This window comes from Harpia harpyja, chromosome 18, assembly GCF_026419915.1.
Source record: "Harpia harpyja isolate bHarHar1 chromosome 18, bHarHar1 primary haplotype, whole genome shotgun sequence".
In the NCBI taxonomy this organism is placed as follows: Eukaryota; Metazoa; Chordata; class Aves; order Accipitriformes; family Accipitridae; genus Harpia; species Harpia harpyja.
Genome location: NC_068957.1, coordinates 2,972,001 through 2,997,919, shown reverse-complemented (window position 1 = coordinate 2,997,919; position 25,919 = coordinate 2,972,001). Strand labels below are relative to the sequence as shown.

At 46.1% G+C, this 25,919-nt stretch overlaps 1 protein-coding gene across 3 annotated transcripts in view; it reads left to right on the top strand.

The window, feature by feature from the left end:
- NEXMIF (neurite extension and migration factor) overlaps positions 1-25,919 on the top strand; it is a 173,737-nt gene that overhangs the window by 94,053 nt on the left and 53,765 nt on the right. For all 3 annotated transcript variants that reach the window (XM_052814027.1, XM_052814025.1, XM_052814028.1), the window contains one exon: positions 21,421-21,555. The gene's annotated coding sequence lies outside the window, so the exon portion shown is untranslated. The remainder of the gene's footprint in view (positions 1-21,420; positions 21,556-25,919) is intronic.

Sequence of the window (25,919 nt, the reverse complement as noted above, 5' to 3'; positions counted from 1 at the left end):
AACCTCCTGTATTATGCGTATTGTGAGTTTAATGTAAAGGTGTCAGGTATCTCTGAAGAGAAATTAAGAGAATGTCAAAGGTAAAACTAAACAAAAGGGCAGACACAAAAAAGCTGTAAATGAGGTGGAAATTGCAGGCAAATAGACAATAGAAGAAAGTTTAAGTAGCAATTTGTTCTCCTTTGCACAAGGAAATGCACTTCATTTAAAAAAAAAATCTTTCAGGAAGCTGCACTTCTAAATACAGAACTAAATATACCCTGGAAAAAACGAAACTGGTTATTGTGCAGCCCCTCCGAATGTGCACACAGGAAAACAAAAGTGAATATCAATTGACAGAGTTAATCTGTTCTTAATAAATGTTTCATTTAAATATTCGTTTTTCTTATTTGCATAACTTTTTTGCTTCAGGCCGTCTCTCAGTACAGTACCTTTTTCCGGGGTCCTCATCCATGAGCAGCGGTGGGCCAGGATCTCAAGGGTGTCCTGGGTCTGTGGCAACCAGTGGCTCCCAGAAGGGATCCTTCCCGTAAGCACAGAAGCTGGGAAAGCCGTTGAGTTCTCAGTGGAAGATCATTTTCTCCTTGAAATCATAGCCCACCATTTTTCTTAAAACTTCCTTTGAGATAAAAGCAACAGAACTAAAAACTCGCCAGGTGAGAGCTGCTGCTGTATGTTGAAGGTTCTTGATGATGATGATGATAGAGAGTGAGAGATGGATGCACATTGAGGCAGCATTTCCAAAGCATTTCTCACAGTTTTTCAGGAAAAAAAGGAGAGACCTTTTTTGCCGGCTGTACCAGTATGATTGTGCAAGTTATCTTCCAGTTATTAAATTCTGGAATTGGACTGGAAACCTTAGCTGGAGCCGAGGCAGTTCCTCTCTGTTCCCTGGTGGCATGCCTACCGTCTCGCTGTGGCTGGCTGCTCGAAGCATCGTGAGTTAACTCAGCACCAACAGACATCCACCTAAATCGGTAATCCAAGTGTGGCTAAGGTTGCTTTTCATGCAAAGAATTGCTTGGTTAGATGAAATGCCCATCAAAACTGCAGCTGGGGGGGATTTGGAGGGTGTTACTAATCAAGGGATGTTTGCATTTGGTTCACGTGCCGGTGGGAGAAGGAGGAACAATTTCTTCCTTCCTTTTACCCCCCTTCTTAATCCCTAGCTGAGCCACACCAGGACAGGTCTCGTACACCGAGGGACGGGCTCTGGTGCCACGTGCCTGCTCGCAGGCAGAGCTGGCAAAGCTGCTGGGCTTGGGAGACCTGCCCCTGCGGAGCCCGGTGGTCTCCTTCCCCGGGGTGCCTGAGCCAGCAGAGCCAGCATGGTGCTGGGACGCGCTGCTCTGGCCGGCCGAGGAGAACGGAGGATTTTTCCACGTGGGTTAGGAGGATGCAAAGCCGGCAGTGCCTGGCGCCTGCCTCCGCCAGCGGGCTGCAGTGGAGGCTTCGAGGGCCCGCCACAGTAAAAGAGTTGGTGAGTGAAGAACTTCACCCACTTTGTTTCAGGCATCTCGAAGTCATCGTCTCGGAGCTGGGCTTGGCCAGGGCCTTTCCAATTTTTGCATCCTGGGGGCACGGCGCGGATCTGACGCTGTCTCCCCACCAATGCCCGCATGCGCCATTCTCTATAAGAATTTCTTTAATCTCACTCTTCTCAATGGGAAATTTGTGACTGCTTGCTCTTCATTGCTCCCAACTCTAAAAAAATTCATTGGGATAATGTCTGTGACATGAGGGCTTCCTCCCTGCCTCCCCTTTCCATGGCTCCAAACCTCCCTGAATGTGTCCCTGGGACAAGTCCTCATCTTTCCATGGGGATTTTGTAGAATACATTTTGTAGAGCTGGGAAATGCAGATGGACGCAAAAAATTTCTGTGCAGTAGCACAGAGATCATCTTGATTTAGGTGAGAAATAAGTAGCATAAACAAGGCTAACTTTTGCATTAAAAATAAAGCCAGGGAAAATGCCAATATCCTCCCTCTAAAAGAAAACAAAATTTAAAAAACCCCCAAACTCCACCTCATCTATGTAAATACATGAGCTTGAATATCCACGATTTCTTACATGCCTGTGTAAAGCTTCAGGTGTTCTTTAAAGCTCAGATTGCTTTTTCATATGCGAATTAGTGATATGATTTCTATACTGCTTGTAAGAAATGATGTGAAATTTGTTTAAAAGATCTAATGAGTCCTGGGTTGTCTGCATCACATAACATCTCCGTGCTGCGTGGTATGCATCAGGCCCTGTTAAGTATGTCCGCATTTTTCTTCAAAAGATGCCATAATCATCAAAGTTACTTAATATAAATGATTCTGAACGTGTGGATTTTTTTTCTTTACAGCTGTATCTGCATATCCAGGATATTAAAGGGAATGTGTTTTCCTTGAAGGAGACACTTTGTATGTTGGAGTTCTTAGGACATCTGCAGAGCCCATTTGTTTTATCTCAATTTATCTTATTTTACCCATTTGTGGTTTGTTGGTTGTTTTCTTTAAATGAAGTTTAATGCTAAAAGCAATTTCTAGAACGGGAATAATGCAAAGCTGAATCCTGAATGATGATAAATACTTCTAGGAGAAAGGGTTTCATGTTGGTTTTGCCATGAATAGCCCTTCCACACTGAGCAGGTCGGCTGGACGATGCTACCTGAGAAGCTGTGGCTAACCCAGACGCTGCCTTTTCTTCTTCTCTAGATGAAAATCCCATCTTGTTATTGATGTGAGGATAAAGAACAGATGCATACAGTAAAATACAGCTTATTAAATTGTGGTTTTGATTGGTTAATTACTTTCTCCGCGTTAATAGAGGATCAGGGCTGCAACTGTCTTTTTCAGAATTCAGCAGGTTCTTTTCTGCTGCTGTAGAAGTGAGTCAGTACAGTTCCTGCTTTGATTTACAAAATTGGATTTTAATCTCTTTGAAACCATTATGCTAAATCAATTTTTAACATAGCAGAGCATGGAGGTACAAAGCCCCTCTTGTTCTCTAGTTGCTAACTCTTTGGATGAGTGAGCACCATATAAACAAGCCTTAAACGTCATCTATGTGGAAGAGCTTTGCCAGTATGGAAATACAGTTTTGCTGTATTACGACAGTTAGCTCCTGTGGTGCGGACAAAGAAAATATAGGTAAAGCTGCGTTTGCTAGTGCTACTAAGAAAGCCAGCCTTTGGTAAAGCAGCAACCGCGCGGGAAAGGTGCAGCTCGAAGCGATGACCGTACCTGCGTTAGTGGCTCCTGCTGCAGCAGGGTGCAGGAGGACTCCATCGCGGTATTTGGTTTTTTGGGTTCCCCCCTGCTCCTTAGCCCAGCTCCAGAGCTGTCAAGGCATCAGATGAATCACCCCACTGATGTTTTGGATTTCTGGCAACAGTAGCAATTGGGCAATCTTCCAAATCCAGCAAGAGCACTGATAGTAATGAATGGGAAGCTCATATGATTTCATATGGAAAGCAGGGCAGGAAGAGTTTTAAGATGACTCTGTATGCACACATGCCTGCATTTGTCCTTTATTATCCTCTTCCTTTCTGAAATCCATGCTATCTAGCTTGTAAATCAGTCTTACTGAAGGCTGGGGAGGGCACAAAACCCTTAGGAAATACTATATGTAGATCTGAGCCGCAGCATTTCAGACTGCTCAAAACCTCTGGAAATTCAAGTTTTTTTAGATCCATCCTTCTTGCCTAGTGCCTGGTTTAAGATGCCAATTGCACGTCCTGTTTGTAACCCTCACCCAGTAGCTTCTGTCCCAAATGCTGCAGGGAAGAAATTCTGGAATAGATCCTTTGTAGCCTTCTTGACTTTAATTAAAAACTTGGGAGCATGAGACCTTTCAGAAAACTTCACTGACACTTTTTAACAGTCATGTCGCTGAGCGTGACCCCATCATTGTTTTACCTCTTTTCTGGAAATAACCTGGAAGATTCTGGTCTGTTTTACTTGCTTCTCAAGTGAAAAAGGGTGTGTGGCATATTATGCTTGGCCAAATTCACTTTTACAAAACCCCAAAATAAGCATAAAAGTTAATTGCAAAATAACTACAGTTATGTAGGAAGATGAAGAGAAGATAAATTTCTTGCTCCCTTAAAATGTCCTTCAGGAAAAAAAAGTCTGTTGCAAGATTTGGGCAATTTGCTACATAATAAGTCTCATTGCCTAAAAGCTGAGGATATTAGTGAAACAATGATCCAGAAATGAAGTAGTTGTGTTATCTGTATGCGATGGGTTAAATCTGTGGAAGGCCTACATCAGGTCTCAGTTTTTACAATGTCAGTGTGCCGTGCCTCTTGAGTTACGGCGTGACAGTCTGTGTTGGCTAAAAGCAGAGAGCACGCGGAAGTAAAGCATCCCTTTGCACTTTCTTTTCTCTGCCTTGCCACTGCAATTAAAAGGGATGTTGCATTAATTTTTCTCCTTGTTAACCCAGGCAGTGCCATCACCTTGGGGGTGCTTGTGGTGCGTCCAGGGTAGATGAGAAGAAACGGCATGGTTCGAGGGGCTGGGGAAAGGACAGCGAAGGCTAACGTCAGATGTCAGCATTCAAAACAAGACTAAAGACTTTATTTTTCCGGTGGCGAGGCTGCCAGTCTAAGTTTACGGTGTAGTACAAAGAGTGTAAAACAAGTACAAGAGTATAAAATGGAGAATATAGTCTTGATTCATGGAAACACAGCACTTATATTTATTTTCTTATAATGTCATTAAACTATTGAGTAGTTCCTGCAGAAGATGGTCTCTTCCATAATGTTGAGCATCCTCTGTCGTGGATTTAGACCAGTTGGAGAAGACACTCCTGCCTTTGGTCTCCATGGGACGAGACCCCAGGGTCAGAACCGTGCTCCTAATGACCAGGCTGATGACAGGAGAGCTGGCTTAGCCCACCCATGCGTGGTTCAGTGGTGGTGTTCCCAAAATACACGGCTTGGCTCCTGCAACCCTGCTGGAATGCTTTTCCTTTAGCTCAGCCTTAAACTAAGTCCTGCCAACTCTTCGTATTTGGCTAAGGATGTATTTGTATATCTGCGTGCGGCAGTGCAGCTGTAACGTGATGTACTGAGCAGCGTGGGGACGTTATCCTGCGAGAGATGCTCAGAGCAGGGTGGTCTCCAGGTCCAGCAGCCAGGGCACCTGGAAGAAAATAGCAGAGGAGTAAATTTAAGAGAGGGAGTCGTCAGAAGAATGGACAGGATTGGGGCAAAGAGTCTGGGAAGGGATTTTGCCTTAACAAGTGAAATTTGGGTCCAGCCAAACCACGCTGTGGTGGTGCTGATGGCAAGAGGAGAGGGACGGCGGGTCTGTTCGATTGCCCTCCCTGTCTGTAGTATCGCACCACTGTTGCGCATTTCTGGTTTAGTTTTTTTTCTGATCATTGGGCTGTTCCTCCCTCTGCGTACTTGCCTCCTTTTGAATAGCACCGTAATTGAGGTCCTAGGGGCTTTTGCTTTGTTGAAAAAACTTGATTCTGGTCCCCATTTTAGGCTAAAATGGCGACTTCCACTCCCTTCCAAACGGCATTGGTTTAACTTGAGGGTGAGCACATGAATTTGCTAATAATCTGTGATTATTCCATGCTAATCTTGCAGTTGTAGAGGATGGCTTCCGTTAACATTCAGCAGATGAGTTATTAATTATTTTCCTTTATATTGTCTACTCTTCAGGCCAGATTTCTCAACACCTTTTGGTCTACGTTTGTTAGCTGTACTGTTCGACACTGATTAGTTCTTTATGCTCTCTTTTCCTGGTGTAGGTAATATTGTTAAGCATCCCCCCAAAATGTCGGTTTCTTTGACTTGGGTAATGGTTTTACCAGATAAATCACCACTGTCTTGTTGTTTTGCAGGCTGTGGGATGTGCGATGCCCTTTTGAGTAGGCAGCCCAGCTCCGACTCTGGAGCAGCCCAAGCTAAATCACAGGGTAAGGCATGGCACAAAAGCTCAGGGTGACAGGCAAACAGGCGAGAAACACTGTAACCTTGCAGTATTGCTGGTGCTGGAATTAAAAAAAATATTTCAAAATGCTGCACTGAACTACTTCGTTATGAGCCAGGATCCCAAAATAACCACCTTTCAGTTGGTAAAATAAATTATAAAAGTCTTTCAGATCCAAATGTAATGGTTGGGCAAATTAATCCATTGTTGTATTGTTATAGTGCTCTAATCATATTTTTATATATCCCAGGAGTTGGAACTAAGAAGCATTTTGCTGTCATTGCAAACACAATAATAAGAATAGTCTTAACAAAGTGACGTGCACTAAGTTGACTTTCTGCAATACATTTCAGCGGAAATTACAGATGCTTTTTACATTTCATTATCATTAAGGTACAAATAACTTTCTTGTATTGAAAACCCGGCCTACTTTATCTGGTTTAATAATTATATTGAGGCTCATTATGGACACCTTGTTTGTAATTCTCGCTTTTCTTATTGAATTCTAAATGTGTTATTACAAAAGTATGTACTTTAACAGATGGAGCATATTATGGCAATGTTTAGTTCCAGTTGATCTTTTCTAAAGAACACACTGAATGATCTCAGGCTAAATAGAACCAAGTCAACATCTAGCTTGATTTTTTACCACTGGCATTTCTCAGGCTGCTTGGAGGGGAGCAGAAACCAAGAAATGCCATTGAATTGAGCAGGGCAGCTGGAAGAGGTGGGATGATGAAGACCTTGTGATGAGGAAGAGGTGTGGAAGCTGCATCGCAGGCAGGGGAGACTTTTCCAAGAAAATATCTTAGTTGATGTCAAGGTTGTCTCATTTGCCAGTGGGATATTGCTTTAATGGTGTTCTTTTTTCCTCTCCAGTTTACATAATGAGATCAAGCTAATTAAACCATGTCTAGCTCAGGGAAAAGATCAAAATGTGAGCTCTTTTTATTTCTTTTTATTAAAACCTTCACCCTGTAATGGAAGATTATAGGAAGTACTTTGCTACCAGTGCATCTTGCTCATCCCTGAAAAAAATACAGCTCCTCTTTTTTACGGATACCTCCTTGGTTTTAATTGGTTTTTCTTCTAGTTGGTCATGTTTCAGGAACTTGCAAAACATGCATGCTTGATATGGTTGGGTAGATTAGGTAGAGGACTAATAGTAAGTAGATGCAGTGAGGTGTTTCATGCAAAAGCCAACGACAGTAAAAACTACTGAGAAGTGTCTTTTCCTGTGAAGTTGTGGAGTAGTTGCTTAGACCAGTTTATTCAACACGTTTCTTGTTACATGTAGCTGACTGACCATTGCCATGTAGAGACTCAGGGATCTCCTTGGGCCTGAGAACACTTTTTTACAGCCTCCCCAGATTTGAAGATTTTTTTTTCCTATCCAATTTTGCTCTCCTCCTCCTCCTCCTCAAAAAAAAAAAAAAAAAAGAGGGCAATGAATATATAGTGATTTTTATTGCAGGTTAAATGCAAATAAGGACACTTCAAGTTGTAACTGCAGTTCCAGGTGTTGTAATGTATTGTCGCTAGATGACCATCACACACCAGGGTTGCTGTCTTGTAGAGATACTGTGATTCAGCGTTGGCAATCCAGCTGCTGGTATTGGCCGGGCGGCTTTTCCGCGCTCTAAGGTCATGGGTCCGAGTCTTCCCCTGATGTGAATACCTGCGAGCGTGCGTTGGTGGCATCATCATCCTCTTGCCATTGACTGCAGCAATCGTGTGTCTAGATTATGAGAGGCTTTACAGGCTCATATTAAGGCAAAGAGCTATTGCCAATATTAATATATTACTGTATTAGATCATGCTAATTATATTTTAAGCTGAAGTGATTTCAGAAGGATTGAGAGGCAGTGAGGGCTCTCCCATGCCTTCTCCCCCTTGCAGAGGAGGCAAGGTTCAAGTATTATTTTCTCTTCCATAGGGGAGGAACAGCTGCGTCAGGGCTGGGAAGTAAGTTTATACTGATTGAGTTGAATTGCAGAGTGCCTTTTAGGTTGCATTCAAATCACGGCAATTTTGCTTCCCTCTGTGACAGAGCAAGGAGCTCTCCACTTTGATCGTTGATGTAGACTTGGAGGGAAGGGGCAAAAAAAGAGAAGGAAAGCTTTTGTTTCAGGCATGTCGCTTTTTCCCCACCTGACAGGGTGTCAGTGGTAGCTGTGCTCTGCCAGCGTTGCACACCCTGTGCAGAACCCCCCACGGAGCCTGGGGGGGGATCGGGGCATGCGGAGAGACCGGGTTGTGTCTCTTGTACGATCTTCCCGGCGCCGAGTGCTGCACTGGTAACTGTGCCGTCTCCGGATGAATAAATTGGCTCCGTGTGGAAGCAGAGCTTGATCTGAAGCTAGCAGGGTTCAGCACACGCCTCTCTTCGCCTTGATGGGTTTTAGATGATGCCCCGTAAAGAAACTGGTTGCGGGGGGGCGGTGAGGGATGTTTCTGTGTACGATCTTAAAATATATTAGGGTTAATGAAATCAGGGGAATTGGGAAGCGCTGCCTGTGACGGACAGATGGCCAAAAGCACTTGGAAGTACAAGTGGTTTTGCACCAGAAGGAGCGCCGGGGTCTGGCTGACGGATGGCGTGTGCCGTGGGCATGGACCGGTGATGCAGGAGGAGGGAGCGCCCTGAGCTCCCGCCCTGCTGGGACGATGCCGGTTTGCTCCCCCTCAAGGTTCCCTTCCTGCTCTCGCCCCACTGTAACAGGTTCAGTCCCTTCCTTGGAGACAGCGTTTGAGCTCCCAAGTAAAATTCCTTCTTTTAAATAAAACAATCCTTGTCGTAATTAAATATGTATGCGTGCTTGCTTTTCCTGTACAACTTCAGCAGCTAACTGAATGCACTTAATATTTTTCGCTGTATTTCGGTGGTATGAATGTACATGAAAATTACAGCAAAGGCATCATTTTTTTAACAGCTGTGTTTAGTTGAATAACAGATTTAGAAAGTGCAGACTTTAATTAATCTGTGTTTTCTGCTGGGATTTCAGCACCATCTGATTTACTTTTCATGGCTGAAAAGTGTAATTGTAGTTTTTCCCTTTAGCTGCAAGTTTATCCTCCCAAGAAATTGATTTGGTTCTTCTTTTTCTTAAAGCGAATTCAATATCAAACTAATGGTACCTGGTATTTAATACAGATAATGCACTCACTTGGACTGCTGTGGGGTGGGGGTGGAGAACAAAAATCTGTCAAACGGCGTGGTTTGCTCGGAAACGCTGCATTTCCTCCTCCCTGCCTTGCCGTATGTCGCAGCAAGCCAGGCTGCATCAGCCACGCAGCCCCGAAGGCAGGGTTGGAAGGGCTGCGTTTGCCAAATCCTGTTCTGTACACTAGGGCTGGGGGGTGGGTGGCTGACGGGAAGGTAAGGACGGGGGTTACGGGAGGAACCTCCGAGCAGGAAGGATTTTCCCTATGTTTAATGTAATTTTTTTAGTTGGAATTATGGTAGGAAGACTCTCCCTCTCTGTGCTTGCTCGTCGTTGTGAAAACGTGTTTGTGTGAGACCGTTGCCATAACTCTTCAGATGTTGTTGCTCAAAAAAACTCTCTGCAGGAGGTGCTGGTGGATGCCTGGGGTTTACGTAGACAGTGGTGAAAGCGAAGTCACGGGTTGGGGAACCGTGATGATAAATTGCATTTTATCATGTGCTGTTGATCACTCATTACTCCATCTCTGTTGGGATGAAAGCGAGTGTTGCAAACACGTAGAGAGCTTCAGTGGCTCTTATTTGGGAATTTTCTTTAAAAATCAGCCTGCTGTGGAAACGTATCCTTGTCCCACCCCTACCTTTGCCCTTGGATGGAGTTCCCTAAGCTGAGGATGAGGACTTGTGCCTGGAGCCCAGCACGGGGTGGTCAGAGTCGCTCAGTCAAGTTGCTTCTCTCAGTGTCCGCCTGCTCTGGAGAATTTGCAGGGTGACGTCCTTCTTGTGCAAACCCGTGTGTGAACCAGCCCTTTTGCTGGCGGCTTTCTCGTGCAAGAAGCGGAGCCGCTTAGACCCTACGTTAATAGTGGTGTGCTTCCAGCAGTACTTGTTCTCAGCTGGGTTAGGGGGAAGGAAGTTCTTTACAAAATAAGGGCATTACTTGCATTCTTTGAGGAAGTCTATGTAATTTTAGTTACTGTCAGACGTACTTTTCCTCCATTTTTATTTTATTAGGTTGGTATGGGTTTTGATGTCTTAAGGGCTTTGTGTGCAAAGCCTGCAACGTCTGAAGAGAAGCAGTACATTTAGATTCAGAGTGTAATCTTAGGATGGCTGCTAATCTGAATGAGATAAAAAAAAAAAATCTTGATGGGTTTTAAAACTTATTTTAATTAAGGTTTTTCCTTTCATCTCGCCAAAGCCCTGAATTAGCTCCTTCATTCTCCCACAAATATGAATAGTCCCCGCTGTGTATAGACACTCTCGCACGCACAGAGCTTCAGCAGAAGGGCCAAACCCAGATTCAGAAACACGTGTGCCCGAAACGCTGGGGGAATTAAAGCAGGGTTTGCGCAAAGTAAAAAAAGGCCAAACTAACCAGCTGCCTGTACGGTAAGCTGGAGGATGCTTGGATTCCCCAGCGGAGTCTTGTGCTCTCTAGCTTTCTCTGTTGAAGAGCGTAGGACCGGGGTAGCTGCTGTTACCAGTCTGTGGAGCCGCAGATTTGACACGGCAGTTTGTCGCTCTGTAGCGGCTTGTCCGAACACTTGTGCCTTTTTCGGCACCGAGCGCCTTGGAATGGTTTTGCTCCACTGGTTTTGCTCCATGCAGTTTGCCCCTGGAGGGGTGTGGGAGACGATGCTTGGTTGGAGCTGGACGCAGCAGGGACTTGGACCCAGGTCTCCCTGGCTGAGAGATGATGCCGTGAGCTGCTCTGGGTGTCTTGGGTTTACAAGACATTCCTGGTGAGATTTCTGCTAAAAGTGGCTTATTCCCGCACAACATTTTGGCCTTGATGAATTAGTGTTTTTCAACGGGATTTTTTCAAATAGCTCCAGTCTGAAGCTGTCGTGCGCTTTCGTCGCCGTGCGAGGTTTTTGCTCGGGCATCATTCGATAAATGCCGGTGAGGACCCCTCGCTGGAAAGGCAGTTGGGACCGCGGGTCCCATCCACGGCAGGGCAATCCGGGGCGCAGCCATGCCTCCAGGCACGGACTCTACGTTCCCTTCCCACAGGTGCATGAGCTCCGAGAGACCATTTGGAGAGGCTGTTCGGTGGGGTGACCCGCTTGCTTGCAAAGTTTGGCCTAGGCACAGTGCCAGCCAGAAGCAAGGCTGACAAATAATCAGAAATCAAAGGAGCCACCTGCACGCCACGGGGAGCTGCTCACCGGGTGGTAAGCGAGCTTTGCCAGCGCTCATCGCCGAGCCTTGTTCTGCAGCCCCGCTTCCCAGCGCGCCGGGGGAGGCGGCGTGGGAGGGGGTCTCTCCCTCCCCGGCCTCGCTGTGCCCTCGTTAGAGATCTTTTTGAGAGGGATGCGAGGTGAGTTCGTGGCTGGACGGATGTGCCAGGACGCTGCTTCGTCCGTGGGAGAACCAGGGGGGAAGCGTTGGGAGTGATGGGGCTGGGCTGGAGCATCTTTGGGGATGCTGATACTGCGGCAGAGGAGAGGGGACAGCCTTGCCGAGCCGAGACTGTCACTGTGAAATTCCCTCTCTGAGCGGGGAGTGCTCCTTTGGCTGCACGAACCCGTGGGCTGCATCGCCAACAAATAGCCGGGGAGGAAAATTAGGTCTTTTTAAGAGCATTTTTATCCTCTGCTGGTTGGTAAGAATGGACCCGGCGAGCGGGAGGGAGGGAGGCAGAGGGGTGGCGTGATATGCAGATGCCTGTGTCACATGCACACACACCGGCTGCGCTCCTCGATGTGTTTTCACCCAGCTCGGAGGCTGGCAGCTCGCGATTCTTACTTCAGAGGGCAGATAGTATTTATTTTGGAGAGAGAGAGAGCGCGAACGTGAGATGAGCGGGCGCCCGTGTGCGTAGTTGCTTTTTTTTTATGTCTAAGGAAGACATATTAAACCGCAGTCCCCCCTCCAGCCCCTAGCTGCCCCATGCCTCTAACCCCCAGAAGGATCTAGCCCAACATATCCAATTTTTGGTCCCATCAGCCTTGATAGGATTTCTTTTAAACAGCTGGCAAGAGAAATTCACTCGCCTGCCATTCTTCCCAGGGTGTAATAGGGGATTCGGAGGAATCCCTGCCTTCCCCCCGATGTGCCGACTGGAAGGGAAGGCGAAGCCGGTCTCCAAAGCACAAGCAAAGCACTGGGAAAGGAAACTCGTGCTTGCAAAGCCAGGCCAAAAATGGAGGATTTTTATAGCATACAAATGTTACCTATAGCTATTTACACACCCTCCTCAAAGGCTATTCATACCCTCTCCCTGCTTTTGTGCTGCTGGCTGGAGAATATTCTTATAGTAGATGTTTTCAGCGGCGCGGGGATGTTCTCCAGCTGTCACCCGATTGCAGGACCGTACGTTTCCAACGCCGCTCCTGAAAGAAGAGGGCGATTTGTGGACTGCAACCTCTGTGTTGCTTTTCATTTATCGTAGTGTAAAATGAGAAGCTGCCATTGGAACGTGTTATTTTTCATGCTCACGTAAACAGCAGAGACCGCAGTCGTGAGTGAAGAGGTGAGGCTGAAGCACTGGAGCGCTCCTCTAATTGGGATAGTTAATGCAGTTTGTCACTTCAGTGCCTGATGAGCAGCGCGATGGTACCTTTGCTCTTGTTAGAAGAGATGGTGGTGTTCGCAGGGTGGATTTCATTCGCTGCTATCAGAGAAATGAGGTTGTGTTCAGCGGCCGTTGTTAACGGGTAGCATCCCTGCCCGTGATGGTGACGATGCCTGGGCGCTGCCTGAGACGTAGCTGCTGACCGGCACGCTGCCGCCGCGCTCCATCTTTGTAACGTGACAACGAGAGGGCTCTTCTTCCCTGCTACTGAACTGGAGGTGATGCTGTTTCATTTCCATCTATCCTGCTTCCGTCGTACCAGTGTCACGGCTATGAAAGCCGGGTTTGCATCTTGGATGCCAGTTGTTGCAATGAAGGGGAGAAGGGGATGAATATGCCTGATAGTAAGAGTGTTAATAAAAGCAATCAGTTCATATAGCTGAAGGAGGTAGCTCATTGCGTCAAGGGTCAGGAGTAAGTTTTTTTCCCCATTTCCTGCATTGTGCAGTTGATCAGGAGCAGCGTCAGGTTATTTTATTGTTTCCAGGAGCGCTGGACCCAGCCACCCTGCTGGAGGTCGCATGCTTGGCTTACTGCATCATTGATCCAGCCTGCTATAGCAAATTCTTTATTCCTCTTAAATGTGGACTTGCACTTAGAAAGCAAACAATCTTTTAACATTTCTGACACCGAAAGCGGCAAAACTAGCGGCTTTTGTCATCAGGGATGCTGTCTTTGTTGATCGCTCTGGGAATAATGGGTGAATCCAAGGGAATGTGCTATCTGACAAAGAGGGTTTGAGACCGATTTTTTTTAAAGAAGGGGAAAAAGGGAAGGGATGGTAGGTTCCAGTGCACCGGATAATTGGGGCTGGTTCCTCTGCGGTCGCTGCAGTTACATGGCACTCCTGTGACCGGGTTTGGAAGCTGAATGTGGGTTTCCCTGATTCACACCATAAAGCTTCCAGTTCGGTCTGTACTGGCCAGCATCAGTGTGCTGAGTTTGTCAGCTGCCTCTCATATGGCGGTTTTGCAGTCATGGATATTTGCTTATGACAGATAAACAAAAATAACTGCATTGTCTTTCAAAAAACGTCATGTCCCATTAAAATATCAGCATCGCCTATGAGATTGGTTTTGTTTTTAGAAATGCTGAAGTAATGCCTTTTTGCACGAGGCTTTTCCCCAGAGGAGCCTCCGGGAGCGCAGAGCGTGTTTTAGCTCGGTCTCTTGCATTTGATTTTTGTCTTCCTGCAGTTGTGGTCTCTTCATTTACTACCCTTTATTTAAAAGGTGGTTTTGCGATCCTGTGTCGGTCATGGTGGGCCGTTACTGCGACTCATGCTGCAGGTCTGCGGTGCAGAGCGAGAGGTGCTCCTGGGTGGCTCCTGAGCGTTTCCAATGCCGACGTGGTGGCGTGGATGGGACAGCTTTGACGCCGCTTTTCGAATAGCATGAAATTGGACAGTAACGCTTGCTCCGAGTTAGTGCTTGGAGTTATCCACCTCCTGCAGTTCAGCTGCTGAAAATTGAAATAACGACGCTACGCTATCACAATTGAGACTGAGAGTTTTTCCTGTCCGGAGCTGAACTTTTCCAAAGTTGCCTGCAAGTTTTCTGTGCGTCGGGCTCTTGCTCCCCGTGCCCGCAGAGGCAGAGCCATCGGATGCTGCCGATGGGGGAAGTTCAGGCGCGTGTGCAATGTTTGTAAATCCTCCGCTTTTCTGTTTCCTTTACTATTGCAGTTGTCCCTTTTGCAGTGACTACAATGAGAAGACGACTTTCTTATCATTATTTTTTGCAGAAAGAGCCTTCCGACTCCTCCTGAACCTGCGAATGGATTTCTCAACCTCCAGCCATCCGAGGTGTAAATGAGATAGGAGAGGGGGCTTTGCATGAATCCTATCTTCCTGCCAGCAGCCCACTGTCTGCCTGCTTAGTTTTGCATTTTCCTTCCATAGCATGGATTATTTTTCTTTTTTGCAAATGCCCACCAAATCTGTTGCTAATTATTGCCGCCGCCGAGCCGGTGCTGTTGTTTGCGTTGGGAGGTGCAGCCATTGTGCAGCACGAGGGGCAGGGACCCCCAAATTCCAAACAATCATGATTTACTGTGCAGCTTGGGCAAAGTGCATTTGTTGCCTTGGAAACAAATAGCAGCAGTGAACAACTAAATGAAATTTATGGAATCAACTTCAATAAATCTTGATGATAAATGTGCAAAAACATATACAATTTGATGAAGATCTAAAGTATGCAGATGTGAAGGATGATAGTAAGTTATATAACTACTTCGGCTACGATTTTGGACTGCCACAGTCGTGTTCCTATAATATGGGCTTTTTTGTTGTTTCTGAGGAAGCTGTCTGTTTCTTTTCATAGATATGGCATTTAATTTTAATTTCCAGGGTATCTTTTAGTTTAATTGGCATGCTGGATGATTACAGTGTGTTGTTTTGTCTTTTGCAAATCCTGATTCATATCTAACTCAGGATAAAAATAAAATTGAAAACTGTGGCAATCTAAGGGAGCAAAAAGTGCCATGTCGCACGCCTCCAAGAAGGGTGCAAAATTTCACAAATTAATTAAAGCCTTTATGTAGGACATCTCCCTAATTCCTTGTACGAGCCTTTGTGTTTTACATGACGAGGACAGGTTAGTGATTTAGTAGTTATAGTATAGCTCTGTGGCAGACTTTTTCTCTCATGTGGAAAGGTCTCTATATTTACCTGTGCATAGGAACAGGGTGGGGGTGTTTTTGTATCACGACAAGTGATATTTTCTAAAATTGATATTTTTTGTTTCTGGTTTGACCTGTGGATCGATAAAGGGTTCAGCAATATCAGTGGACTTGTCTGGAGCCTATGTTGTAAACCTTTAACGCAGCCCTTAACGCAATTTGATGTTTTTCCATTAGTTCCCTTACCTCTTCTTGTTACAGGGTCTTATTGTCACGGTTTTCTGCTGGGTCAGGAAGCACGGGGAATCTTTGTTTCTTCCTTTTCTGGGACGTTGAGCCCCAGCTTCACGCTTCAGCTGCGGTCGAGCGGGCGGCAGCCGGCGGGGGGGTTGCACGGGGCAGTATTGCTCCCTCCCCGCCTGCGGTTTCTGCTGGAGCCACCCCGTCGGTGAACTGGGACGGGGGGGTGTCCCATGGCTGGGACCCAAACCCCAGCCCGCTCTGGTGGGCAGCGGTATGGACGTTATCATCTTTAGGAAATTGCCTCCCTGTATCTTAAGCCAATTTCTCTGCAGAGGCATCTTTTTCCCACTGTGCCAAATTGGTGCTTTGGTTTTGACGAATATCGGAGGTCTACCGGATGGACTGGTCATATCTTAACCTCGGGCCTCCCTTTTCCTTCTCTTCTAACCTTTTCATCTTCTTGGCTTACTCCTGGAATAAGGGATTGTTTCTGAGAATAGAGACTTCATGTTAGTGCTGTCCTCGAACTATCGGCAAGTAAAAACCAAGCAAGTTGTAACACAGGATCCTGCTCCTGCCTTGGTGTGTGGTTTGCTGCCGTTATTTCAGATGCACCAGTTTTTCTTTGTTCCTTGGATCTACCCAGATTCAGAGCCAAGCCCTTAAGTATCTTCCAGCCCACAAAGTCAGCGCTTCACCATGTCAGCCGTAATACATTGTATGGATTTAGAAAATCCCTATGCATGTTAAGTAAGTATCTAGCCTGCAAATCATCCCAGCTCCGCACTGGTACTGGAGTTCGCAAAGCGGCTCCGCAGAACCCAGCGCTTGCACGGAGATCATCGTGATGTATTTTAATTTATTTTATGCTAGGTGTACTCATAACCTTGGCTGGGATCAAAATTCAAGTTTCCTTTAGATCGAGGTGTGGAAGGCTGTAAACCCGAAGGGCTTCCTCCAGAAACCCCGTGCACGTGTGATGGTTTCGAAGCTGCGCTCTGATGTTTACAGAGCACTGTAGCTCTTCCCATTAACATACAACTGTATAAGACAGGTTGAACTCCATTAGGAGCTAAATTTAGTGACTCGCTAACTTCTTTTTGATATGTTTTTGTAATTTCATTGTATTATGACACTTGGTTTTAAATTTGCATGAGTAAATGAGCCTCTCACTTAAGTCAGGTAAAAAGATTTTTCACTTATCTACCATGAAATAAGACATTAAAAAAATAGTGAGAGTAGAAAGCAATGTATCCTTGACATATTTAGTTTACATTTTTTTCAACTGTGCTGACTGAACATTTCTAACTATTAATGATACCATAAAGCTGTTTGTACAGCTTTAACAAGCTTAATAATTTCACGTTATGAAGACATTGTGTAATTAATTTAGTATTTTGTCGGGGAAGTGTATTTTTGGAAAATATAAATTTATGTTTAATTACATTCATAATCCGAATTGTAAGATGCAGCGAGTGAAGACTGGCCTTTTATGGTTCACCTCAAAATAGTAAAGTCCATGGACACTATTAACACTAGCAAACAACTTTAACTGGGATTTCTGTAACTTGTTTAATAAGCTTCCTGCAGAATTGCTTAAAAATACGCGTTGGTCAGTGAAGCTCCTGCAGCTGGTTGAAGATCAGACCGCACGCCTTCATCTCTGCCGTCACAGGGAGTTCCACCAGCTTGTGTTTTACTAATGCGGATTTATGGTCTTTTTTTAAAATATATCTGAACTTTCATTCAGGATAACCTTGGCAAGACCTGAGCAACCGTGAGATCTGCACTTTAAAGGTATTTTTCCCCTCTCCTTTCCTATCCGACAAGAGGAGAGAGACCACCCAAGTTCCCACTGCCGGTGTGGTTTGGGGGATGTATTTGGGGGGAGGCCAGCATGGCGGTGGGGCAAGAGCATCCCTTTGTTTCGGATGAGTGATGAGCAGCAAGGAGATGGCACTGATGCTTGTTCGGTCCTGACCTGGGCTCTGGTGACGAGCTCACGTGGAGGTGAAAGTCCCTCTGTTAATTACCCGGCTTTTTGGCTCTCCCCATCTCTCTTGACGTCAGCATTTTTAATCTGTTTGTATTATTGATTTTTTTTTTCCCCCCCGTTTCATTAATAGTGACAGATGCTTTTAATTAAAAAGAAAAGACAAAACAAAATCCCGAGTAAAACAAAAAGAGAATATTCTAATTTGGCGTGACATTATGAGGCAGAATGGCTCCTGGCATGCAAGGTACGGAAAAGGTCATCTTCCACGGCTACAGCCTTTTGCAACGGTGGAATTAAGTTCAAACTCAGGCTGGTTTTGAAGTCTTAAGTCTCTCCGGGGATTCCTTTCATAACATCTTCGAACTGGATAACACTACAGTAAATGAAATACACTGCACTGGATTAAAGGGTTATTTCCCCTGTGTGTCAAGCTGACACAGAATACCAAACCTCAGGTTGCCTCCGAGTTGTCTCTATCTGCTCATACCCTCTCTGCTTTACATAACAGCTCTTGGAGTTTTTGCAGGGAAGTTTTGCAATTATTTATTCGGCTTCACTGCTTGGTGAATACAGAACAATTTTATGCAGCAAGGAACCAAAATAAAGCAACTAAATGGGAAGAAATTTAGTGGGCTTAAAAACGTGAAGGAAGCGATGCAGGAAAGAGCAGAGCTGCCTCTTCAGGTCTATTATGCTGCTCTATAATTTATACTGAAATACAAAATATAGATCTCTCTGCATTGCCACTCATGTTTAGCAGCACAGAGCTTGCAATAACAACAGGGTATGATACATGCTACCGTGCTCTTATCTGACTGTACCAACAGTTAAAATTTGTTAAGGATCATTTGCAGTGTGTTTTGTTGTAGAACAAATGTTCATTTTGACTTTGAACTTGGTGTATGCTGTAGCTTGTGCAGATTGCGTTTAGCACCGGGTAACCAAACCACTGCCATCTGCACAGTGCCAGGGACCACCGTGGCTGAGCTCCAGAGCACGTCCCTCCGTCTCCGCGCTGGGAAAAAGATGCGTGGCTTTAAATATTGGAGCATCGGCTCCTCCAGCTCCGTCGTTGCGTGCCGCAGCCGGCCGCCCCGTGCCTGGGGTGAAGCGGCAGGGTGATGGCTTGGTGCTGGGGAAGGCACCGTCTCCGAGCTCGGGATGGCAGATTGCGGCAGGCGTGCATTGAACCCACTCTGAAACTGCAGAAATTGTCTTGGGTCTTCCTTTCCCCCACCAAAATCAGTGATTAAAGACCACTCTGAAATTACGGGGTGCCTGTAGAACGCTAACTGCGCAATAACTTTTCTGACAGCGAAAAACAAGAAAACTGTTTCTTCTCCCGCCTTGCCTCCTCCCGTTTTATTTGGTCTGAGGCGGCCCAAGGCTGGCTGGCTCATGTGGAAAACTGGAGTTGTCTCGTAAAGCGCGTATGTAACGCAAGATGCATTCTCCGTACTCCTGGTACATTTGGGGTTGGTAAAAATAGGGCACCGTGCTCCGTAGGTCGGTGCGTGCCTCTGGCTTCTGTTCTCTGTATTGAATCTACCTTCTGCCTCTATCGCTCAGCATCCTCCCGCACAGTGGTTTTCTCTGGGTGTACTTACGGATACCGCTGGAAGAACCACCACCAACTGCTGCTCCTCTCAACCGGCCCCCAAACCCTCTCCTGACACCTCACGGGATCGGCGAGGGCTGCTGCCCGCGCTGCCTGCTCTTCACGAGGATGGGGAGAGGCTGCGTTCCCTCTCCTCGGTCATGCTCTTGCTCCGCCGGGCTAATTAAAAGTCGCAAACGTGGTTTGGCTGCGTTAGCTTTTGGGATAAGGTGCGGTCTGGCTGGGACGAGCGCGCTGACCTTGGGCTCCGTGGAAGTTGTTCCAGGAGGAGCTGTGTGTGCTGGCAGGGGTTTCTGCTGGCGTGCTCCTCGAGGAGGTGTCTCTGCAGGCATCGGGTTCCTCTGTTTCCAAGTGTTATTCACATATAAACACCCACACACATTAAAAACATGTGGGAAATGATAGTTTCGGGTTTCTGCTGTCCATGAGTAATTCAAATCAATGGCGTTTTTAGATTTACCTCTTACTGAACAATCTGGGAGGAGAAGCAAGGGCAGGGAATTTGCATGTGCTGCTTTTCTGGGTTGGTTGGAGGTATCCGCATGCTCCCGCGCTGCAGCCCCTAAGCCAGTCTGTGTCTTTCCAGGAGGTCTGAAATCTCTCTGGAAAAGCTGGGACATATTGAAAATATGCTCAGAGCTTTAGCACTTCCTCCAGATTATTTCTTCAAGTATTTAAAAATATATTTTATAACACTAAAATAAATGTTAATGAGTCTGCATTGCTTATGGCTAACAATAGTATTTCTATTTAAATACAGCAGCCTAGCAGGGTGTTCAGCGGTGGAGGAGCTGGATGAGGAGACCTGGCTTTTTAGTTCTGACTTGGTCCTTGATGTCTTGAGCACTTTTATTCTCTTGTGCTTTACTTTCCCCATTCTGTTAAATAGCAATGAAAAGCTTCCTTGCTCTGTTAAAGCGCCTAGGATTTATCAAAGGCCACTAGGCAAGTGTTAAATACTGAGCTGGTTATAAAAAGTGTTATTTAGTATTACATTTATACCTCTTCAATGTTGGCATGTATTTTTACATACTGCTTGCGGTGACCTTTGTGCTTTTCCAACCAAATAAGGACAGTCTCCTTGACTCAGGAATTTTTTTATTTATTTTTTTTCTCACTAGCGGGTGTGGCATCTTCTAAGTAATTTTGTAAATACGCTTTTTTGGGGGTGCTTTCGGTGTCTGGGCTGGGGCTTACGGTGCTGGAGATGCCAGTTGCATACAGAAGATGGAAGAGTTGTCATGAGAAAAATAGCGCGGAAGTCCATTCCTTTCATCTTCGTTCTTTTTTTTCCAGTTAGTTACAATGAAATTACGTTTTAAGGATCTCAACCTGCCATGCTAAACGGACAGTGATTTGGGGAGGCAAGCGGAGGGGAAGTAGCCCAAGGCGCTTCACCTGATGAGTCGGCAGCCTTAAAGAGTCCGCACGGGAGCGGGGCACGGAGTCGGCGGGGGGAGAGGTGTAGGAGTAAATGGGATGGCAGGAATTCAACCTTGGCATCGTGTCAAAGGCACGGAGCCCTTCTCCGAGCAGCTGCGTACCCCGTGACTGCGGGAAGCCAAATGGTTTGTTTGTGTGTTTACATGGATATGTGGGTCTGTGTAGGGGAAAACCACTTAGCAGAAATTCTGCTATTAAAGCAGATGGTGGGAGATTAAACGGGTTTTTAGGGGGGTACTTGCTGGTACGGTGACCAAATTATTAATTCCTTCCTGTGCTAAGAGTCCTTTCGTCGTTACAGGGTATGGGTGAATTGTGTTTCCCGAAGCTCTCGGCTCCTTCCTTGCTTTCTCAAAAGCAGTTGAGCTGATGGAGTATTTTGGGAAGCAGAAGAGTGTTTGTCAGGTTTGCTGCTGTGGTTTTGCTACCCGTGCTTCTTCCACACCGTCCTCTGCTCAAGCCCTTTCCAGGTGCTCCCATGTAGTCTCGACCCATTTTGGTTTCGCAGGCAGCCTGGTTTGGGCAGCTGCCTCGCGGCCCGCCTGCCCTCCTGCAAACCAGTGGAAGCCCTTTACTGCTGTTCAAATGCTGGTTGTTATGCTAGATTTATTTTTTTTTTTCCTTCCATTTTAGAAATTGCTCTTTTTTCCCCCCCTGCCGTATCATTGACAGCTGCATTCTCCTTGACAGTTGTGATATTTGTATGTGTGCATAAAAACAGTAGGAAGCATTTATGTAGGTGTCACTAATTTAATTTAATTTAATCTGATATGTATGTATAGAGAGGACTGTTCTGCACTAAAGTGCTTCTCTTTATTTTACAGTCTCCATCGTCATCAAATACAACTCCTTTCATTCTCCTCTTCCATTCACCTACCCAAAGACCAAATCTGGAAATAGTAACCAAAAGAGAAGCCCACGTCATACACAAAGCAGGGAAAGGTTGAAATAATTTAAGGGTAAGTAATTTTTTTCACCCTTATTCTAATTTGAAGCTTCATGTGTAAAGCTACAATAGTAAGTCCAAGGCTGTATAAAGAAGCAGTTAAGCATAGACACAGGTGCTTTATGTGCAAAGCAGAAAAAATGACTGAAATGCTGATTTGGTGATGAAAGGAAGGTATAGCAGCACCTTTTGTAGGTGAGAAGGTGCCCAGAAGGGCAGCGTGCTGGGAGCTTTGAATGTTGGTACTATTTCTTCTTGCCCTGGTTTGATCTGCACAGGCGCACGGTCGTGGGCTTTGCATGGGTTTGGCTGGTCTGAAAGAGCTTTCCAGTTGAGGAGGAGCTGGGAGTTTGGTGTCTTCTGCTATTGAAGAGCTCTTTTGTCATTTCCTTCTCTTTTTTCCACTTAAAACATTACTCAGCTATGGTAGCAAGCTACGGTTGATCTGTTTGCGTGGTGCAGGATGTTTTGGCTTGCTGTTGCTTTCTGCAATCCCCTTGGTTTTGTGGGCTCTGTGAGCTTTTCCTGGAGAGCAACCTGACGGTGTCTGCGCCAGGATTTTCCAAAGGAAAGCGTTGATGGGGGCTGGAGGAGGGACAAACCTGAACGGCAGAGCGAGGAGGGCCTCTTGGTGGAAATGTTTGCCTTAAGGCTTTTCTCTTGCTGCGAGGGTGGCAAATAAGATAGGAGATATAAAATCAGCTTTTGTGAAATTCAGAGCCCTCGCTGAAGCATTAGTAATCTCCAAATGTTAGGGAATGCGTTTTCCCACCCTAGTCCCAGATCCGTGCCTGCATATATTGCATTTCCACACATGTTCTTTCGTGGATGGACAGGATATGCATTCGCTTACATTTGAGAACTTAGCTTTAAACATCTGGGTTTTCTGGTTTATTGCTGCTTTTTTTTTTTTTTTACCCCTGCAATGTTTGTTCATGCAAAATTCATATCTGGGAAGGGCATCTTAAATCCCTGCTTCTGAGTCAAAAAGGGAAAGTATGGAAGTGAAAAGAGAGATTGTATCATTTAAGAAATATGATTCATGAATTAATCCTCGTCTGCTACACCATCTGTGGCATGTGTTTCAATACAAAAATCCTGTTTTTATATCTCTTTAAAAAGCTTTCTTCTTGCTGGCTGCCTGAGTTTTCTGCAAAGCTAATGGGGAATTATCTTCCCTTTGGAGAGAGCGTGGTGATTTTTATTGGCAGCCTGGACAGGGGGCCCCAACCTCTGTCCAAGCTGTAGGTCATCGAGGAGGACGCAGAGCCCCGTTTTTTCAGGGGGGTGCCAGCTCTCTGCGTAATGCCGTGAGCCTGACTTGCGGGCAAAGCCCCTACGGACTGCTTTTTGCAGTGGAAGCGTGGCTGGGTCTCCCGCCGCCGTGGCGGGGATGCCGCGAGGGATGGGCAGCGACGGGCAGGAGTTGCAGGCAGCTGTCTAGATCATTCTGCACAGGAGTGAAAAATAAGTGGTTGTTTCTAAAAGTGGACTGGCAGAGTATTTTGTACTTGGTGCTCTGGAAAATAAAGCATTGAGGTAGTCCCCGTCCTCCGTTTCCTAGTAATGTTTTTATAATCTCTTTGTAGATATAGAGAAAGGGAGGTTGCCCGTCGTTAGCCCAAACAGGAGCTGCTACGCTTTGTGCCTTCATGAGAAATGGCAAGTGAAGGGGCACTGGTGTTTTTTGGGGGTGACTAGAAAAGGCTCTCCTTTTCCTGAGTTGATTCCTTGAATTGTTCTCCAGCTTTTTACAGGGAACAATTTTCCTTTTTAAATGTATTTCTCGGGTTTCTATTCCTTAAGCAGTACACCTGGTTTGCTGCTGGAGTTAGACCCAAGATGTCTGAGCCTTTTTCCTCCGTCGCAGTCAGGGTCCCTGAGCAGGACGGCATTTTAGCACGTGCATCCACCATCAATCCCTTTCCTGGACCGGGGCATCTTGCTGCCTGGGATTGCTCCATCAGTTTTCTCCTCTGCTCCACGTGGGACGCTGGTAAAAGCTCGAGTGCTTTTTCTCTTTGTTCTGGAGGAGGATCCCGAGGTGCTGGAGGTGGTGGATTGCCGTTGCCCTTGCCACACATCTCCTGGTGGCCTCAGCCCGTGGCACGGTGATGCACCTGCGTGGCCACAGCCTCTTCTCTGCCAGTGTCACTAATGTACTGTAAGTACAGCTCCGGTGAGCTCCCAGGCACTGATAACGCTGATAGATGGAGGTTATCCAGGAACTCAGTACCGATGGTGAAATATTGCGGGTTTATTGCCTTTCCATTCATTTTGTTTTCACGCCTTTCTGCCTTCCTGACTCATTGCCGTTCGGCCTCTGCTTGCAATTTCTATTTGCTGTGGTAACACCCACTGGACAAGGCGAGAGTGTTGCAAAGCACTGATGCTTGCAACTGTTTTTGGAGCTTTTTCTTTTTTTAATTGAGCATCTAAAGCCGGGATGGATGGCAGAAACGAAAACGTTAGTGATGCCTTTTGTCGGAAGCGTGAATAAAGTATTAAAATGAAGGAGAGCAGAAGAAATGCCTCTTGCGTTGTGCGTGGCAGGCTGGCGTGAGGAGTTGGGCTGAAAAGGCCTGCTGCCATCCCCGTGTCCAACGTGGGCTCTGTCCCCAAATGCCTCCCAGCCGAGACTGCCTGCCGAGACGGGGGCAGCGGTGGGGGATGCTCTGCCCCGTACCCAGGTGCCGAGCCCGTTTAGGCTCTTGCGTGGTCCCTAAGAAACGTTTTTTCTTTCCCCCCCATTATCACAAATCCCCTTCTGCCCGCTCATCGGGGAACCCTTGCACATGCGGGCGCTTCACGACGTGAAAAGTAAACTCCACAAGCACCGAGTACCGCAATGTTACCGTAAATAGCTGCGTGTTAAGGGAAAATAATGTTAGCAGTGGTTCAGCGAATGTTTAATCCAAACTAGAATTAGGCTGAATTACATACTTCTGCACGGAAAATACTCGCGGGAATGCAGACCAGAATCGGCACCCAGCTTTCTGTCCATCTCACGCACGCAGATATACAGACACACCTTGTCTTTCGCAGCTTTTGCTAGTAACTCTGGGTAGTTTCTTGTATGCCTTTACAATATTTTGCAATTTTGCATATTCCTTAATTGCTTCAGTCGTTTTTGGGGGTTTTTTTAATCTGACTTTCTAAGCTTGTTTGCCATTCTTTGTCCTGTGCTATAGTCTGGGAAGCAGAGATTGTTTCCTGGGGTCTGTTCTGCAAACCTCCACCTCGGTCAGGTGTGCCTCCTGTGCCGGCTGACGCCGGCCACTGCACAGGCAATCACATTGCCACGGTCTCCGTAAAATCAGGGTTACAGACTTTGTACCTTGAGAAGGTCCTACGCTTACTTATGCGGCCAGTGGTAGCATTTTGCAAAAAACTTTCAGACCCCACAGAAGCTCTGCTGGTAAAAAAGAAAACCAACAAGCAATAAAACGAACAAATTCTACCAGAAATGGGAAAAGAGAAGCAGTCCAAGCATTTTGATAAGCATATTCCATTAGCCATGGATTTTACTTTTTACTTTAAGCTCTGATTAAAATTCAGCAGCTTTTATTTAAAGAAAAAAAAAGAAATGTTTATGCTCAGCGTAGGCCCTTATTTCCACCGCAGCGTGAGTTTGTAAACGAGGGGCTCCGGTGGATCTCCTCTGGCTTCTCCTCCCTCCCTCTGCAAGGTCCCCCCGATCAGCGAGGGTCCCTGCTCGTTAGCGGCTGCGGCTGGGAGGGTGACGATGCTCGGCGGCAGAGGACACGTGACGGCATCCAGTTTCTTGCGGGAAGCTAATGAAGAGATGAGAAGCATCGATTCACCATCTATTTGTTGGGACCCCAGTTAAACAGCTGTTTGTTTCTCGTAAACAATTACGCCAAGACGGAAATTGGCTTGTGTCTGTACGTACTTTTTGGATGGGGAAAATTAAGCAGTAATAGCTGGAAAAATAATATGGGCTATGAGATAATAAATGCCTAAGGGATAAAATTAAACAGTACTTTACAATGAAGGAAGAGGTTTTGGCAATAAATAGTTTGCATTTGACTTCTTTTTGTTTGCTAGAGGACTGATGTTGTTTTGGAGAGGTTGTCCTGGGATGTATTTTCCAAACAGACACAGGAAAATAGTGAAGGTCTTTTTTTTTTTTTTTTTAATTCCTCCCAAGTAGGATGGTGCCAAGGCCGGGGTGCAGCTCACACCGTCTGCGCCGCCGGCGCGTTGGCTGTGACGGGGATGTGGACACCGAAGCTTGCTTTGAGAAATGCTGCCGGTGCAGGAGGATGTTTAAAAGAAAACAGCAAGGTTTACCAAAGAAAGCGGGTACAGGAGTTGTTTTAAGTGCCATAGGGACCCCAAAAAGCTCAGGAAGGG